Genomic DNA, 17,633 nt, shown 5'->3' with positions numbered 1-17,633 from the left:
TGGGCCTAAATACATAGTTTTTTTGCTCACCATGCCATTCCAGTTTGAACCCAGCCATATGTAAATCAATCTTGACCCTGTGCCCAATGGGAACAGTCCAGCCCAAACTGCCAGTCCAGGTCCTCCCTGGACTGGAAACAAGCATCCTAGGACCGGTTTCGGAGTTTCACCCCTCATCAGCCAGGATAGCTTGACTCCAGTGGCATGGAGAGCACGGCACCCACATCTGGGCATACCTGTCCAACTCGGGGTGACGAATGCAAAAACAACAATTGATGAACAGAATGCAGAACAATGGCATACATTCACCCCAGTACAGAGATCTGGGCCTAAATCCATCATTTGTTTGCTCACCATGCAATTCCAGTTTGAACCTAGCCATATGTGAATCAGTCTTGACCCTGTGCCCAATGGGAAGAGTCCAGCCTGAACTGCCAAGCCAGGTCCTCCCTGGACTGGAAATAAGCATCCTAGGACCGGTTTCGGGGTTTCACCCCCCATCAGCCAATATGGCTTGACTCCAGTGGCATGGAGAGCCCGGGATCCACATCTGGGCATACCCGTCCCACTCGGGGTGACAAATGCAAAAACAACAATTGATGGACAGAATGCAGAACAATGTCATACATTCACCCCAGTACAGAGATCTGGGCCTCAATCCATTGTTTTATTGCTCACCATGCCATTCCAGTTTTAACCTAGCCATATGCGAATCAGTCTTGACCCTGTGCCCAATGGGAACACTCCAGTCCTAACTGCCACGTCAGGTTCTCCTTGGACTGGAAACAAGCATCCCAGGACCGGTTTCGGGGTTTCACCCCTCATCAACCAGGATAGCTTGACTCCAGTGACATGGAGAGTACGGGACTCATGTCTGGGCATACCCATCCCACTCGGGGTGACAAATGCAAAAACAACAATTGATGGACAGAATGCAGAACAATGTCATACATTCACCCCAGTACAGAGATCTGGGCTTAAATCCATTGTTTTATTGCTCACCATACAATTCCAGTTTGAACCCAGCCATATGCAAGTCAGTCTTGACCCTGTGCCCAATGGGAACAGTCTAGCCCGAACTGCCAGGCCAGGTCCTTCCTGGACTGGAAACAAGCATCCTAGGACCGGTTTCAGGGTTTCATCCCTCATCAGCCAGGATAGCTTGATTCCAGTGGCATGGAGAGCACGGGGCCCACATCTGGGCATACCTGTCCCACTCGAGGTGACAAATGCTAAAATAACAGTTGATGGACAGAATGCAGAACAATGTCATACATTCACCCCAGTACAGAGATCTGGGCCTAAATCCATCGTTCTTTTGCTCACCATGCCTTTCCAGTTTGAACTTGGACATATGCAAATCAGTCTTGACCCTATGCCCGATGGGAACAGTCCAGCCCGAACTGCCAGGCCAGGTCCTCCCTGGACTGGAAACAAGCATCCTACGACCGGTTTCGGGGTTTCACCCCTCATCAGCCAGGATAGCTTGACTCCAGTGGCATCGAGAGCACGGGACCCACGTCTGGGCATACCCGTCCCACTCGGGGTGACAAATGCAAAAACAACAATTGATGGACAGAATGCAGAACAATGTCATACATTCACCCCAGTACAGAGATCTGGGCCTCAATCCATCATTTGTTTGCTCACCATGCCATTCCAGTTTTAAACCAGCCATATGCAAATCAGTCTTGACCCTGTGCCCAATGGGAACAGTCCAGCCTGAACTGCCAGGCCAGGTCCTCCCTGGACTGGAAACAAGCATCCTAGGACCGGTTTCGGGATTTCACCTATCATCAGCCAGGATAACTTGACTGCAGTGGCATGGAGAGCATGGGACCCACGTCTTGGCATACACGTCCCTCTCGAGGTGACAAATGCAAAAACAACAATTGATGGACAGAATGCAGAACAATGTCATACATTCACCCCAGTACAGAGATCTGGGCCTAAATCCATCATTTTTTTTGCTCACCGTACCATTCCGGTTTGAACCCAGCCATATGCAAATCAGTCTTGACCCTGTGCCCAATGGGAACAGTCCAGCCCACAGGGTCAAGACTGATTTGCATATGGCCAGGTCCAACCTGGGGTGGCATGGTGTGCAAAAGAATGATGGGTTTAACCCAGCTCACTTGAGTGGGGATGAATGTTTTGATTTCTTATGCATTCCGTCCATCAATTGTGTGTCTTTTGCTTCCTCGCCAAGTTAGTAACAGCATAGCACATGGAATATCCAGTTGGCTGCAGCTTTTCCTTCACTGCTTGATAATCACGTGGCATCTCTGGGGCTGCCCGTGTAAAGTCAGGGTACAGCGATACAGTGCTGTCTTTGTAGGGAAGACCCTTTGTTTCTCGTACTAGTTTGATTGCCAAATCCCTGTCCCCAAAATGTAGTAAATGTGCTTTGGGGGATCCCATGGGCCATCTAGGAGTAAAGGAAAGGTGAACTCTCTCAACCTCAACCAGATTAGAAAACTTATCAACTGCATTTAGTGGGACCAACATGGTTTCTACAAAGACCTCCATCATGCCAGTATTCATCAATTTGGGAATATCCAGTCTATGGAGGTTATTTCTTCTTGAACAAGCTTTCAAGTCTTCGTTTTTGACCTTAATGACAGAGCGCAACTTGTCCATACTAAGCCATTTTTCCTCTTTTAGTTTAAAGTCATCTTCTGCATCCAAAATTCACTGCTCAGCCACCATCAGCCTTACCTTATGTTTGTCTGTCTTTAAAGTCATGTGTCTTTGATTAAATGTATTGATTTGATTGTCTATTGACAGTAGGCTTTGCTACATGCTCTTCAACTGCAAATTCATGTCTGGTCCTTCCATGTTTGCCTGTTGATTTGCGAGTCCTGGCTGCAGCCAGTGTCTAATAGTCTCCCCATGCTCCTGGATTCAAACTGCAGTTTAACTTGCTTGATGTCCTACTTACCCATGCCTGGCCATAAGAGATAGGAACAGGACGAATCCCTATCAGATGATACTCATCTGTAGTGTACTGATGTATGCTACAGTACTATCTGTATGTGTAATGGCCAAATTTCACTGGGGCACATATGTGCTCACATCCACCAGTCAGACTCCTTTTCCCAACTAGTGGTGTATGTCAAATCATTAGAAGTGCTGAAGAGGTGACTTTTAGCTCAAGGCAAAATACAAAGCTCATCAGACAGTAGATAATTCAAATATAAGACAAACAACCCTAAAACCACAGTGAAATGTGCAGGTTTTATCTGCCCTTTCAAGGCACACTTCTCTTGTCTATCTTATGGGGTCGGGTCCCACCTTATTCCCAGCTCGTGGGATCATAAGTTGGTACCCGCATCTGGCCATCACTGGGCCACCCTCATAAATAGGTAGATGCCATTGGAGGTCCACTGCTCTACATCAAGTAGATGTCTCCGGGGTCCAGTATAGCCCCTATTGTTCTTCTGTGCCTGCTTTGACCTAAGCATTAATACACACAGGTAACACCTTCCCCGCACAGAGGCAGGTGTGCCTCATCAGCACTCCAATGATAGGATCATCTCAACTGCAGGGTGCACACAAGGTGTATGCTGCTTCTCCCACCCTACCAGATCACCCACTGAAAATGGCTCCCCCACCAGTCTGGGCCTAGGCTTCAATTACTTCCCAGTGCCTGGTGCCTGCCATTTTGAGGCTGCCATAGATTCAGCATTCCAGTGAGATTTTTGCTGAGAGCAGGCACCAAGCTTTGGGACTTTCAAACAAGTGGAGTCTCACCAGTTTTAGGTGCCCGATTTGCGTTCCTTCAGCTCCTCCACCATGGAGCTCAAGCAGATAATATCAGATTCATATTCCTGGCTGACTGAGCCTGACCCTTGGGCAGCTATTTGGAAGCTAGCACTCTGGTGCCCCCATGAGTGTCACTTGATTAGCAGTTTGGTAATTGCCGCCTGGAATCTCTTGGTTCTTCTGAAATGTCTAATTTTACATAGACCAAGACTAAAAATATTTTCCTTGGGTTTAACAGGTATGTTTCTTTTTGGAAGAAATAAAATCAGCAAGTCTAGACAACAACGCAATGAAGTAGGAGCATTAGCTATCTATGCCGTTGAGAAACAAGAGGATTAAAAAAGGCCTACTCCTGTGGAAAGGAAAAGGTGCAAGTTATTTATAATAAGGTAGACTAGTTGTTTTGGTGACTTGGATGATGATGGATACAACCAAATTATGGATTGTTTTGGTGATCAGTCTCTCAGGGTACTTGGAGCTAGATAGATGTCTGGAATCAGTGAAAGTAGATTGGTCCTGAGCTAATTGAACACTACCTTATGCTCTGAACTCTGATTCCTCTCATACCATGTTTACCTTGACACTCAAGGAATATCCAATGTCGCTGTACATAATGTGGTGGCCAGTTGATTAATGTACAGTGCAAATACAGAGGGGCAAGTATCCACCCCTGCACCCCCCAACATAAATTTAAAATCAGTGGAACTGCTACCATCGGGACATATCTGACTAGAGATGTAAGGTCCATGTATAAGTAATGTAGGAAAATAACAACGTCCTTATCAACCACAAGATCGAGCAAGCTATCGCATAACCTGCTCCTATTAACCCTGTTAAATACAGAGGTTAAATCTATGAATGCACAACTTCAGTAGTTGGATTTGTCTTCTGTTTCTCTATTTTCTATGTCCTTATCACTGTGCCCTGTCATTAGCTTGAGGTGATTTAGAAAGCTTCAACTAGGAGTCAGTCCTATACCAAGGGATGGAGTGTGTCAACATTGTACCTGCTCTAGAGTCTACAGCCAGGCTTGGGGCACCAGTCTTTAGAGGGGCAAAAAGAACTGTCTTGCATTAAGATCATGCAAACAGCAGCTCCCTTCTCTCTTGGCACCATTGATTTCGTTTAAATTGCAGTGCTTTCAAGCATTGTTAAACATGCCACAGGTGCCACTTTTAAGACTTTATCAGCCCCTTTCCTTGCCCTTTTATCCCGCTGTCACCCCCAGTAGCAGTGCCTCCACACACCGATGCTGGTCCTCCCAACAACCAACTTGGCACCAGCGTTAGGAAGCTACGTTGTGAGTGTAACAAGTGAGTTGGGCGAGCTGTCCAGATATTTCTGTTCAGAGAGAGGCCAGTCACTGCTCTGATGTAATAAGCCAGTGTCAACACAAAAGGAAGCCCCTTGCATCTAATGTTATTTACCATCAGCAGGCAAGGGCACCAAATATAATCCCATCCAGGGTGCTATCTATGCAAGGGCAGCTATGCTCAGTACCATTTAGGGTGGAACACTGTAATCACAGGAATACAGGTACCCAATGAAGGAACCCCCAGAGAATTCAGTCTGGTAATGTCCCTGCAGAATCCTATCCTCAGCAACCCCCCAATCTCATCCATATCTGTCATTGTAGTCTCTGTCCCAAACCATATCTTTTCCCATCCATGTCATTTCTCCATCTCTCTTCCTGTTAAATCTTTTATTTTTTTATAAACTCAGTTGTTACCCATTAAACTATCTCTTTAGCTCGCTCTCTTTTTCTCATTTTCTCATTTCTCTTCCTATTGCCTGGTTCGACTTTAATATGGCCCTAAGTTCTCTATGTTCCTATATTGCATCTCAAACAATAATGTGACCACAGGGGCAAACTGGCAGACACACAAACTTAACCCTCATGCCAGACCCCTCGCATTACACCCTGGAAAATGTACCTCCTCATGCCTCATTGGTTTCACCACCTCTTCATATCAGTAACCTTCTGTTGACTTTCACTGCTCTTTGTCTAGCTGGTAATGAGGAACCTTCTCTTGCTCTGCCTGTGTATATGCCTCTAAATGCCAGTGCAGACAGTGAAGGGCCCAGGTAGAGAGGAAGAGCACACCAGACAGCAGCACCTTACCTGTAAAGACAGGCAGAGTGCAGTGGTGGTTGCTACTGAAGGGGGTTGGTGGGCACAGCAGGGGGGAGAAAAAAATGAGCACTTACCTTGGTATTGCCGCCGCCTCTCCTCCTTCCACTTCTCTTTGGAATCCCAGAAGCAGGAAGCACACAGGCTTCCCTAAGCCAACCACAATGCTGCGGTCACCAGCATGACGCAGTGTCATGATTGGTCTGAGTGTCGTGGTTCGGTGCTCAGACAGGAACTGGAAGCCTATGCCTGTTCTCCACCCAGGCTGTGCAATACAGCTGGGTAGAGAACATGCAAAGTGCACATCACTTTTTGGCCGTCCCAAGACGAGCTGCCAAACTGTCATGCGCACTTAGAGAGTGCCCATCACTCCTCTCACAGCACTAGCCAGCTCAGCTCCGCCCCTACCGTAAGCCAGTATGGAAACATAAGATGATAATAACATTCTGTTATTAGCAGTTTGTTTTTCCTTTTTGAACTGCTCTGAGAGCAGAAGGGAGATGCTCCTCCACCGTAGCGGAGGAGCTGCCACTGGCAGTGTGAACAAACAATGCTTAGGAAACAGCAACACGGCCGGTGGATGCTGACTATGCAATACATTGGCATATCAATATGCAGCATATTGTTAGAACTCCTGGCCGTAGCCTGAGCAATGATTGGCCAGTGTTTTGCACTGCCCTATGCTGAACACCGCTCAGGGACAGCCTCTCAAGCAGGTGGCCTCAGCACATAACCAAATATATAGATGCAGGTACATAGCTGATGGTACCCTTATTTCAACATGGTAATAGTTTCTGTCAAGGCTCTCCAGGGCCCCAGCTTATCAGGAAATATCTCGCTGTTCCCATAGGCCAGTCCATCCCTGTATCCCCCGCATTCAATTTAAGAATGCCACTGGTGCAAGTCATTGCTAGTGACAAGAACACATATATTGAGCTGTGGATTTCTCATGTGTCATACACTAAAAGATCACTACAGGCGCATTGGGTTTTTGAAGAGTCACCTATTCCAAAGCACACTGAACAATTCACTACTATTTGTTGTCTTTTGTATATAGGGATATCTCTTTGAGGAAAGCTCAAAAACTAGGGGTCGATGGTAATCCACCACAAGTAATAATGGCACTGTTCTTTTTAGGTCCAGTAAAGGTTTCAGTAATTTAAATCTGAGCTCAACTCTTGTTACCTATGACACAGAGCAGGCATGCTTAACTTAAGAAATTGTTTAAAGCACCTGAAAGTATCAAAACAGTTAAAAAGTCAAACACACAACACAATAAAAATTCCTCTCCAATTTATAGAAATGGAGGATATTTTAATGAACCAAATGATATCAAAACGCTAAAAATTCAATGAGGAGTACCGGAGATAGAGACAGAGAAAGTTCCAAATGAAAATAGCACCAAAAAGCAAAATCTTAAACCATGGCCAGCTGGTCACGCTAGATCAGAGCAAAGTAAAAACATAAGGCCTACTTTGATTGACAACTAGCCTGATACAAGGTCTCGGTTGAAAGAGATACCTTTTTGTCTTCTGCACCAAGAAGATACAGAACAGATCAAAGGGAGAAGTCTGAAGCTGAAGCAGGGCTTCACGGTGACAGGGGGCAGGAGGACAGGGTCCCAATGCAGCAGCTGATTAAGGCAGAAACTGGAAGAATTTCACGATTTGCGCCAAAAAAGGCTAGAGCTGCAGAAGAGTTCAACGTCAGTGGCGATAGCTTCAATGTCAGTTATCTTGAAGAAAAATTGCCGAACAATTTCTAAGTTCCTACTTTTAGGGTTAGGCAAGAGGAGTACACTCTGACACATCAAAGAGTTCCAAGACCTCAAGTGCGGCACTTGAATGTTAGGACTCTTTTGGAAAAAAGGCTTCTTGCTGATTTTGTGGCCCTGGGACTTAACAGAAGATCAAAGCAAACACAAGGTGATGATGGACGGAGTGCTGAAACATTTCAGATCCTCACCCCCAGTCACAGATCTGGGTTGAATCCATCATCATTCTTTAGATCACTTCGCCACCTCAGTTCAGACTTAGCTAAATGTAAATCAGGCTTGACCATGTTCCTCATGGGAACTGTCAAGCACGACTGCCAAGCCAGGAATTTCAAACCAGAAACAAGCATCCTGGGCCCGGTTTCGGGGAAACACGCCTCAACAGCCAGGCTAGCTTGAATCCAGTGGAAAAGTGAGCAAGGAACCCACATCAGGGCATACCCTGCCCACTTAGCGCGACACAGCCAACACAAGGAGATGATGGACGGAGCGCTGAAACTTTTCAGACACTCACCCCCAGTCACAGATCTGGATTGAATCCATTATCGTTCTTTAGCTCACTTCGCCACCTCAATTCAGACTCAGCAAATCAGTCTTGAGCCTGTGCCACATTGGAACAGTCCAGCCCGAACTGCCAAGCCAGGTCTTCCCTAAACCAGAAACAAGCATCCTCACCCCTCATCAGCCAGGCTTGAATCCAGTGGCAAAGTGAGCAAGGGATCCACGTTGAGCCCAGGTCTTTGTACCAGGCTGAATGTATGACATTGTTCTGCATTTTGTCCATCAATTGTTCTTTTCGCATTTGTCACCCTGAGTGGGACGGGTATGCCCAGACGTGGGTCCCATGCTCTCCATGTCACTGAATTCAAGCTATTGTGGCTGATGAGGGGTGAAACCCCGAAAACGATCCTAGGATGCTTGTTTCCAGTCGGGGAGGAACTGGCCTGGCAGTTCGGACTGGACTGTTCCCATTGGCAGCAGGGTCAAGACGGATTTGCATATGGCTGGGTTCAAACTGGAATGGCATGGGGAGCAAAAAAACGATGGATTTAGGCCAGATCTCTGTACTCCGGTGAATGTATGACATTGTTCTGCATTCTGTCCATCAATTTGTTTTTGCATTTGTCACCCTCAAGTGGGACGGGTATGCCCAGATGTGGGTCACGTGCTCTCCATGCCACTGGAGTCAAGCTATTCTGGCTGATGAGGGGTGAAACCCCGAAACCGGTTCTAGGATGCTTGTTTTCAGTCCAAGGAGGACCTGGCCTCGCAGTTCGGGCTGGACTGTTCCCATTAGGCGGAGTGTCAAGACTGATTTGCATATGGCTGGGTTCAAACTGGAATGGCATGGGGAGCAAAAAAGCGATGGATTTAGGCCCACATCTCTGTACTGGGGTGAACGTATGACATTGTTCTGCATTCTGTCCATAAATTGTTCGTTTTGCATTTGTCACCCCGAGTGGGATGGGTATGCCCAGACATTGGTCCCGTGCTCCATGCCACTAGAGTTAAGCTATTCTGGCTGATGAGTGGTGAAACCCCGAAACCAGTTCTAGGATGCCTGTTTCCAATCCAAGGAGGGCTTGGCCTGGCAGTTCGGTCTGGACTGTTTCCATTGGCACAGGGTCAAGACTGATTTGCATATGGCTGAGTTCACACTGGAAATGCATGGTGAGCAAAAGAACGATGGATTTAGGCCCGGATCGCTGTACTGGGGTGAATGTATGACATTGTTTTGCATTCTGTCCATCAATTGCTGTTTTTGCATTTGTCACCCCGAGTGGGACGGGTATGCCCAGAAGTGAGTCCCTGCTCTCCATGCCACTGGAATTAAGCTATTCTGGTTCATGAGGGGGGAAACCCCGAAACCGGTCCTAGGATGCTTGTTTCCAGTCCAGGGAGGACCTGGCCTGGCAGTTCGTGCTGGACTGTTCCCATTGAGCACATGGTCAAGACTGATTTGCATATGGCTGAGTTCAAACTGAAAATGCATGGTGAGCAAAAGAACGATGGATTTAGGCCCGGATCGCTGTACTGGGGTGAATGTATGACATTCTTCTGCATTCTGTCCATCAATTGTTGTTTTTGCATTTGTCACCCCGAGTGGGACGGGTATGCCCAGAAGTGAGTCCCTGCTCTCCATGCCACTGGGATTAAGCTATTCTGGTTCATGAGGGGGGAAACCCCGAAACCGGTCCTAGGATGCTTGTTTTCAGTCCAAGGAGGACCTGGCCTCGCAGTTCGGGCTGGACTGTTCCCATTAGGCGGAGTGTCAAGACTGATTTGCATATGGCTGGGTTCAAACTGGAATGGCATGGGGAGCAAAAAAGCGATGGATTTAGGCCCACATCTCTGTACCGGGGTGAACGTATGACATTGTTCTGCATTCTGTCCATAAATTGTTCGTTTTGCATTTGTCACCCCGAGTGGGATGGGTATGCCCAGACATTGGTCCCGTGCTCCATGCCACTAGAGTTAAGCTATTCTGGTTGATGAGTGGTGAAACCCCGAAACCGGTTCTAGGATGCCTGTTTCCAATCCAAGGAGGGCTTGGCCTGGCAGTTCGGTCTGGACTGTTTCCATTGGCACAGGGTCAAGACTGATTTGCATATGGCTGAGTTCACACTGGAAATGCATGGTGAGCAAAAGAACGATGGATTTTGGCCCGGATCGCTGTACTGGGGTGAATGTATGACATTGTTTTGCATTCTGTCCATCAATTGCTGTTTTTGCATTTGTCACCCCGAGTGGGACGGGTATGCCCAGAAGTGAGTCCCTGCTCTCCATGCCACTGGAATTAAGCTATTCTGGTTCATGAGGGGGGAAACCCCGAAACCGGTCCTAGGATGCTTGTTTCCAGTCCAGGGAGGACCTGGCCTGGCAGTTCGTGCTGGACTGTTCCCATTGAGCACATGGTCAAGACTGATTTGCATATGGCTGAGTTCAAACTGAAAATGCATGGTGAGCAAAAGAACGATGGATTTAGGCCCGGATCGCTGTACTGGGGTGAATGTATGACATTCTTCTGCATTCTGTCCATCAATTGTTGTTTTTGCATTTGTCACCCCGAGTGGGACGGGTATGCCCAGAAGTGAGTCCCTGCTCTCCATGCCACTGGGATTAAGCTATTCTGGTTCATGAGGGGGGAAACCCCGAAACCGGTCCTAGGATGCTTGTTTCCAGTCCAGGGAGGACCTGGCCTGGCAGTTCGTGCTGGACTGTTCCCATTGAGCACATGGTCAAGACTGATTTGCATATGGCTGAGTTCAAACTGAAAATGCATGGTGAGCAAAAGAACGATGGATTTAGGCCCGGATCGCTGTACTGGGGTGAATGTATGACATTCTTCTGCATTCTGTCCATCAATTGTTGTTTTTGCATTTGTCACCCCGAGTGGGACGGGTATGCCCAGAAGTGAGTCCCTTGCTCTCCATGCCACTGGAGTTAATCTATTCTGGTTCATGATGGGAGAATCCCCGAAACTGGTCCTAGGATGCTTGTTGCCTGTCCAGGGAGGACCTAGCCTGGCAGTTCGGGTTGGACTGTTCCCATTGGGCTCAGGGTCGAGACTGATTTGCATATGGCTGGGTTCAAACTGGAATGGCATGGAGAGCAGAAAAACGTTACATTTAGGCCCAGATCTCTGCAATGGGGTAAATGTATGACATTTTTCTGCATTCTGTCCATCAATTGTTCTTTTTGTATTTGTCACCCCAAATGGGAGGGGTTTCCCAGACGTGGGTCCTGTGCTCTCCATGCCACTGGAGTCAAGTTATTCTGGCTGATGAGGGGTGAAACCCCGAAACCGGTCCTAGGATGCTTGTTTCCAGTCCAGGGAGGACCTGCCCTGGGATTTTGGGCTGGACTGTTCCCATTGGGCGCAGGGTCAAGACTGATTTGCATATGGCTGGGTGCAAACTGGAATGGCATGGAGCGCAGAAAAACAATGGATTTAGGCCCATCGGGCCACTGGAGCCAAGCTAATCTGGCTGATGAGGGGTGAAACCCTGAAACCGGTCCTAGGATGCTGGTTTCCAGTCTAGGAAAGACCTGGCCTGGCAGTTCGGGCTGGACTGTTCCCATTGGGCGCAGGGTCAAGCCTGATTTGCATATGGCTGGGTTCAAACTGGAATGGCATAGGGAGCAAAAAAAATATGGATTTAGGCCGATATATCAGTACTGGGGTGAATGTATGACATTGTCCTGTATTCTGTCCATCAATTGTTCTTTTTGCATTTAACTGAAGATCAGCCAACTGACCATTGGAGTCTACTTCTTTGCCCTGGGTACAAGTGGAAGCAGGTCTGGCCCATTGGCTTCTCCTCACAGATATCAACAGCAGATTTAGCCCTTCTTCTGTCTTCCACAGGCCCAGTAGCGATCTAAAGAAGGGCCACAGGGAAGCCATATTTATGCCTGGCTCTAGTTCCTGTGTGCAGTGCTGCAAACAATCCCACAGTGCTCCTCTCTACCTAAATCTGTCATGACTGAGCCTTTCCTCACCTCTGTACAATATCTGTGCCCACCATAGAGATGTGGAAAGGGAAATGAGCAAACCTACCTCTGTAGTCACTCAAAACAGGTTCTGAGGTCAGCTCCCCTCCACTGGGACTAGTACTGGGCTAAATAGAGAGACAAAAAAAGAGGGGGCAGGCCCAGCTGTAGGCTACATCTGCCTGTGACAGGGTATGCCCCTTTGAAGATAATTATGTTCCTCTGCACTGCCAAGATGGTCATCCTGTCAGAGAAACAAGAGATCTCCCCATACCCAAGCCCTTTGTCTTAGCTCTGGGAGCACATTTTTACCTCATCAAGGAGCTATTCACCTCCTGGTTGACAGTTGAAAGCTCATGCAAATATGCTTCTAGAGGCTTTAGGCAGACAAAAGGTGTTTTTTTTAAAAGTACTGTTTTGTAACATATTTTGCACAAATCTGACTTTATCGTTGCATTGGACTTGTGATAAATATTTTTAAAAGTCCAAGAATTAACTTTATATCTGGTTCTTAGGTGTAGATAATATTATTTGTTTAACATTAACCCCAAATGCTTTCCTACGGATCAGCTGACCATGCTACAGTGAAAATAATTATTAGAACTTTACCATTGTAAGGACATGTTTCATATTAAACTTGTGCAAGTCCTACTTTTAAATACCTAGGGCCTCATTTTCAAATAATTGGCGTAGGGTAGCACCGCAAGTCATTTTGAAGCGCTACCCTACATCAATTCAAAATGGCAGGAATGCACCATATTTACAAGATACGGTGCATTTCTGTCCATTCAACAGTGCCGTCGCACAATTCAGCGGAGCACCAACGCAGGCACACTTAAACCATGGTGCAAGGGTGCCTGTATTGTTGGCATGATTGTTTTTGTGCAAGAAGAGGCACCTTGCTGCACAACAACAATCACAAGAGGTGTTTTCCTCTTTTTATGTGTGCTGCAGATTGCATCACAAATGGAAAGAGGAGAAAAACGAGGAGAAATGTAAACATTTCTCCTTGTTACGCATATTCTGGTGAAGCATACATTTTTGGCAGTGCCCCAGGTTTAAATGATGTTGCAAATATGGGGCAGTGTCAATATCAATGGGTGTTGAGTGGAGACACCCACAGCAACACCAATTGATATTTAAAAGGTAGCTTTAGGTCTAGCAAATGGGTTATTTTGAAAGGTTAAATTTGCTGTTTAAATTTGCCCTGCCAGGTTACTGGTGGCAGGCGTGCTGTCAAGTTTTGCACTGCCAATATAGTGGTGGCACAATATGGGCTGCAGTCCACTAGCATTATTTAACTTATAGGCTCTGGGTGTTCTGTGAACCATAAACTAGGGCCCTACAGGTAAATTAAATGTGCAAAGTAGGAGCATAGCTCTTTTCAACATGTTTTAGGGCACAGAGCACATGCACTGGGGACTGGTTAGCAGAGTCCCAATGCACAGAGTGAAAAAAAACAGCAGCACCAGTCTATAAAAATGGAGTGATCATGCAAAAAGTCATTTTCTTACACTCAAAATAAAAAGTCAGGCAGTCATACATGCATGCATTAATTGACTCTTGAATAGCAAGAACATTAGCTTGGTAAACAGATAGGTGGGGGGACTTATCTTTCCTATGTATATACCATTTTCAAAATTTCTATTTCTCTGTATTTATTATTCAGAGGCCATTGTGATTTTGACTGGAGGCCCGTGAAACCATGGGGTTAGCAGAAGCCTTGCTTCTGACAGCCACAGAGCAACGCCTCAACCAAACGTATTACAAGTTCCCTGCCACGCCTGTGAGACATATTCATCAAACGTGTGTGAGTAATGCTGTTGCCAGGTCTATTTTGCTGACACACATTTAATTTTATGGGTGTGCAAGAGATGGATTTGTAGGACTAAGCCAATTACTGTCTGGTTATGCTTGTGACTACTAGAACTATACATTTACTCATATAAGTATGACATGACAGCATTATAAATCATAGCCAAAGTTGTACACCCTTGTTACAAATGACACAAAACTTCATCATTACTTCCACACTCTGGTAAATCATAGTTTTTACACGTGTCCACAGTCATACCTGCCCCTCATAAAAGTACATGATCAGCAAATTCAGTGCATGCCTCGCTGTAAGCGGGTTAGAGGAACTCACGGACACAGGTAGTACTTTTAAGCTGCCCTTTATTGTCTTTAACAGTTTTTTCGTCTGGGAGTGAGTCTATAGTAAGGTAAGGTGGTTTCAGGATCTTTGCCTGGAGATAGAAGTCCTCTCTGAAAGGGGTTTCCTTCCTTCCTCCACTCCAGGGTGCTCCCGTGGCAGTCACCGGTCCGGAAAGCAAAAAGAAAAACAAAAGACTTGGTTTCAGTCGAAGGTCCGGCCTTAATCAGTGAATGGGTAGGGTTGTGAGGAGTCACACGGTGTGCAATTCCCAAAAAATAAACCAAACACAAGGTAAAGGGACGTCCCATGTCGATAGTGCTCAGGGAGAGGGGGTGTATGGGATTCGCCGGTGTAATCACGGGAGCTTAAAACCTTTCCTTCCTGCACACCCCGAGACTCGCGCCCGTACCTGGTTGAGCCACGCGTCTCCTGACGAGTGGCTGGGCGATGCATGGTATCCTTGGCCTCCTGGCTCTGCCGTGCTTGGAAGGGGCTCGTCTCTGCGGGTCTCCTCCGTCAGTGGTCCTTCCTCGTCTCGATCCCCTACTCCCTCACTCTCGCGTCCTTTTCCAGGTCTCGGGCTCTCCTTCTCATTCCTTCGGGTTTTGGGGCCTCTGACCCGGTGACGTCCCAGGGGGCGGGGCCTTCCGCAAACTCAGCCCAGTTAAAGAAACATGGTCCTGCTTCCTCCTGTGGTCGGGGGAGTGTCGCTTCTGCCGGGTTCCAGTTTTCGGAATGCTGTGGGGAAAGTGGCGAGAGTGGTATAGTTCCGGTATTTATCTCGTCTATCTCCGGTGTTCCAGACTGGCTGCCCTCGTGACACTCACATTCTGGAGCAATATCACTTAGTGGTTGCTGCTTCTAGTACGTATGCATTAATAGCCTTATAAATGGGGGCACACATGTCTGAATGGCACCACTTAATAATGCTTTTTTCTTCCCAACATATGCAACAGAATAGTCTATTATATTGTAGGGCCCATTTTCTCATTTTACTTTCCTTCAACGCAGCTGACAGGATGAAAGGAAACACCCAACCAACGTGCATGGTTGCTAAGAAATAAATTATGCAAACTTGGATCAATTTACACTATTCAAGGTACAGGGAGATCATGCAGGGACAAGCACAATGTGCAGAAGTCACAGTTAGACAAGTTAAAAGAAATAATAGTTTCAAACTATTAAATCAAAAATAGGTTTCTTTAAAAGATTTGCGAGAGGATCATGGAACTAACTAATATTCCCCGAATTTCACTTTCTGGTTATAATTTTATATTGTGGACATTTGGCTTCCCCGCCATTTGAAGATGGTGGTGGATGCTTGAGCTCCGGCACATCGTGGAGCTAACTGGTACTTTAAGAGCCACATTTTCCTTGTGAAAATATTTTTGGGGCATGCTTTCATGATCCACTTGATTCTCTCACCGGAATTTTATCACGGTTACCTTTTTTGGGATCATCTCCATGCCCCGGTGCCACAGCGGTAATTTCTGACAAAATGAGAGAGTTAACCATCTTGTCAGCGTGTCGCTCGCATCACGTTTCTCATGCTTCCCCTCATGTTTGCCTCCTAGAATGGCATGAATACCTACACAAGGCCACTGGGGTCTGCAGTATTAGTGCTGATGCCAAGATTTTTTTTCTTGCTGACTTAAACAATGTAAGTCTCTTCTGCTTCTATTCAATTTACCTCACAGGCTGCCTTTTCCATATAGCGAAATGCTCTGAAGATTTTGCTTCTACGCTTTTATGGTGCCTTTCTGAAAAGAACTATTTTGAATTTACTCTTCAAATATCTGCCAAACTCTAAAAGACAATTTATTACTGGTCCAGCACTGGTTTCTCATTTTAAGGCTTAAAGCCTTACAATCCTTGCTTCCAAATTCTACTTCCACCCCTTTTTTGGTATATGGACATATTAAAAAACATATGGACATCATTAAAAAAAATCCTCATCATACTGCACATTACATCAAAATAGGCAGCCACCCTCTTGCGAATGCTGAAGTCTACTTCTCTAGCACAAAGTCTAACAGGGTAGAAAATGCCCCCCTCACCTATTATGTCTGCACATAATTCAGTTCTCTACACTATCCTTGATGACATGAGGGGATTACAACCTTTAAAGTGTGCCACGAATGAGAAACTTAAACACCTTGTATCACGAGTCCTCATCAATGGGATCCAGGACTTCGCATTGCTGCATTGCAGCTTCTCAGAACAGATGCATTGCATCGACTGTACAATGCATCCAGAATTTAAGGTACTCTTGTTCAGCGGGCCTAACTGGGTTACTGTAGTCAGCCTGTGCTCCATCGCGGTGGGCCTTAACTTGGGACTTTTCCCAGTCTGGCGCAACCAGATATCCTCAACTGGCACCTTGTGCTTTTTGCCGTTATTTTCATTGAAATCTTCAAACCTGCAGATCTCTAGTTCTACTGATTGCATTTTTGTCATTTTGATCCGGTTTTATTTATTAAAAAATCTATTTTTCTAAATATGGTGTGGGACCCTTTTGTGCTGTGTTGCAGAAATCCTTTATATATTGCCCCTAAGTTAAGCCTGACTGCCAAGCTACCAGGGGGTTGAACACAGGTTAATTTAGGTTGTCCCTGTGACTTCACCCTGATAAGCATTGTGATTTCTGCTTGAGTAGCATTTTACCCCACTCAACCAGCAACCCAATTTCTTGCAATTGCCCATCCTGCCAACACCTAAGCCCCCTTTCTGTTTCTGTCTGGAAGGAATACACAGACCCCAAAAGCAGAACCATTCAAAGTCATGCAACCCAGGACACTGGCAGAAGGCAGAGTTGTCTGGCACAAGAAAGAGGATTTGAAAGTATAATTTATTTGAGAGTAAACAATAAATTTCTATGTGTTCCCAATCTAGAGTTAGCATGTATAAATTTTAATAAGGTAACCCAGTGTTAGTCAATGGGAGAGATAGGACTTACAACAGGGAAAATGACTTTTCGGCATTTTCACTGCCAGGACATGTAAAACTTAAGTATGAATATCCTACGTTTTAAATACAAAGCACCCTGCCTCTTTATTGATTGGTGGTTTGTATGAGTATGTGTGTGTGTGGGTGGGTGTGGGTGTAAGGGTGGTATTGTGCATGGGCATGTAGGTGAATGCAAGAATAAGTCAGTGGGTTGGTGAATGGATGGGTGTGTGGATGAGTGACTTGTTAGATGGAAACATCCAGGCACTTTCAGTAATGAGTCAGACATGTGACTTTGCCAATCTTTGAGTTTAGAAAAATTTAAGACCTATTGGCTGTATCAGTGCTTGTTATAATGTGCATTGGCT

The sequence above is a fragment of the Triturus cristatus genome, chromosome 5_1 (genome assembly GCF_964204655.1).
Source record: "Triturus cristatus chromosome 5_1, aTriCri1.1, whole genome shotgun sequence".
In the NCBI taxonomy this organism is placed as follows: domain Eukaryota; kingdom Metazoa; phylum Chordata; class Amphibia; order Caudata; family Salamandridae; genus Triturus; species Triturus cristatus.
Note: the sequence above shows the minus strand (reverse complement) of the source record.